This window comes from Micrasema longulum, unplaced genomic scaffold, assembly GCF_059751315.1.
Source record: "Micrasema longulum isolate JH-2025_06_02 unplaced genomic scaffold, ASM5975131v1 h1tg002472l, whole genome shotgun sequence".
In the NCBI taxonomy this organism is placed as follows: domain Eukaryota; kingdom Metazoa; phylum Arthropoda; class Insecta; order Trichoptera; family Brachycentridae; genus Micrasema; species Micrasema longulum.
The window spans coordinates 5,541-8,213 of record NW_028279616.1 but is presented as its reverse complement, the minus strand read 5'-3'; the positions used below and the strand labels follow the sequence as shown (position 1 = coordinate 8,213).

The following is a 2,673-nucleotide window of genomic DNA, read 5'->3' as shown; positions in this document are numbered from 1 at the left end:
TGGAATCATACTCATTATCTACTTGTTTCATCATTGAATCAGTTGTTATTATGCTACAAACAGTCAAAACATTCCAGTAAGTTACAAACCATAAACTTGGTTATTCACTGCAAACAATCAAAATGTGGACTTTATCAAGTGCAATTTTCATAATGAACTATTTACTGTGTGTAAATTCTAAATTGGTTGAATCCTCAAATTCTACCAGTGTGAACATGAACAATAACAGCATAGAAGAAAAGGGCAAAAAAATTGTCAGTGAAATTGGAGATGTTGAGACTAATTTTTATTTAAAATCAGACTATATTCCGGATGCATATTTAGATACAATTCAGCTAATAGCCAAGAATGGGTATCCTGCTGAATCTCATACTGTTAAAACAGAAGACGGTTATTTGCTTTCGGTGCATCGTATTCCTCGTGCGAGAAATAACAAAAGGGAAGTGCGTCAGGCTGTTCTCCTTCAACATGGACTCTTGGGAAGTTCTTCTAACTTTGTGACCAGCGGAGCTGAAAAAGGTCTCGCGTATATTTTAGTCGAAGCCGGCTACGACGTGTGGATGGGGAATTTCCGAGGCAACACTTATTCTCGTGCTCATATAGAATTATCTGTTAAAGATAGCGCTTTCTGGAACTTCACGTGGCACGAATGCGCCGTTTATGATCTACCAGCTATGATAGACTACATTAACGATTATAAAGAGTCTGAAAATTTGCTTTACGTGGGACACTCCATGGGTACTACAACCTTATTTGCGTTACTTTCGACTCGTTTAGAATACAACACTAAAATTAAGGCAGCTTTTACACTGGCACCGGTAGCTTATACAACTGCAATACGAAGTCCCATTCGCCTGCTCGCCCCTTTCGCTAATGACATACAATGGATCGCTGAATATTTAGGAGCTAATGATTTTTTCCCCCAAAACATCATCTTCAAATGGTTAGGTAACGAAGTTTGCGAATTAAATCATTATAGTAAAGAAGTGTGTTTAAACATAATGTTTCTTATTGCGGGATATGACGAGAAGGAATTCAACCAAAACTTTTTCAAAGTGATTTTGAGCCACACCCCAGCTGGGACTTCTACCAAAACTGTTATACATTTTGCTCAAGAAATAAGGGATCATGGGAAATTCCAAAGATTTGACTATGGATCTGCAAGTAACGCGAAAATATACGGGCAGAACACTCCCCCGGAATATCCTCTCACTAACATAACACTACCTATCGCCTTGTTTTGCGGAGACAACGACTGGTTGGCGGGAATGGCCGATACAAAGAAGCTCTACAGGCAACTTCAAAACCCAATTGAATATTACGAAGTTCCGATGAAAGATTTTAATCATTTGGATTTCATGTGGGCAACCGACGCACCTACATTAGTGTATAATAAATTAATAGAATTGATGAGAGAGTATAAAATATAGGTTTATATAATTGAAATCAAGGTGAACAAATCTATACTTTTATAACCAGTGTTAAAGGGTGATTCTAAATACCAAAATTATAATTTTCTCGGCTTTCTAAGAAAACCACATGATTTTTTTTGTTGTAAGCAAGCATTGTATTTCATAATATATAAACCTTGATTGATGAAAACAATTGGCCGTTTAGTTTCTAATCCAGTTTATAGGTACAAAGTAATAAATACATTAATTAATAGTATGTCATTATTATCAATCCAGTAAATCAGTGTTTTTCAACCTTTTTGAATACGCGACCCCCTTGCGGGTATAAAAAATATCTTGAAAGATCTCACTCTTGCGGCCGCAACCCCTTACAGTTGAAAAACACTGCAGTAAAGAATCAAACCGGAAGCCTCGCAAATGCAAGTATGCAATTAGTATGTAAAAAGCATGCTGTATAAGTATTTATAATATAAATAAGTGTGTGCATATATCAATTGGAGATTTGTTTTTAAACATTTTCATTAATTGCAATCACTTGTCTTTCCAAGAATATGTCTTTATTGGGATATCCAAGAATTTGTCTTTATTGGGACAATTTTTATTATTATCGGTATGTTTTCCAATTTATATTTTTGTTTAATTTCTTAATTACTCATTTTATATATTATAATGTGTATTTGTGGTTCAATTTTTATTATTATCGGTATGTTTTATAATTTATAATAATTGTGTCTCATTTATTTACTATTAATGGCATATTTTCTAATCTATTTTTATGATTCAATTTTTATTATTATTACTTGCATGTTTTCTAATTTAAATTTATATTGATTTTTTATAATGTTATTATTATTCTTTGAATTTATTAAGCATCATTTAATGAAATTAAAAATAAAAAAAACACATGAATAAAATAAGGTCCTTCCTAAACACAGGAATTTCCTAGCTAGTCGGGACCTGAAACAAATAAACTCTGTACATTTTAAAACTGTGAAATACTAAATAAATAAATAAATAAATATTTATTTATCATGATAAAATGTTTACATTGTTGAGGAGTGGATGAGGTTGTTTATAGATACGAGTACGAATGTATGAGGGCAGATACATTCCACTTCGAAGGCTTCATGTTGCGCTAGGAAACTCGGTTAGAAGCTTGTGACATCTACATAATATGTGGGTAGGGTCAAATATTGGGAACAAAATATGTGGATTTGTATTGAAACAGATGTAATGTAATTAAAATATTGCTGATTGGTAA

At 33.0% G+C, this 2,673-nt stretch overlaps 1 pseudogene across 1 annotated transcript; it reads left to right on the top strand.

The window, feature by feature from the left end:
* Positions 1 to 1,665, top strand: LOC148272110 (lipase 3 pseudogene; annotated as a pseudogene). The gene has a single exon (XR_015824926.1). The product of XR_015824926.1 is annotated as a lipase 3 pseudogene (transcript).
* Positions 1,666 to 2,673: the final 1,008 nt, after the last annotated feature.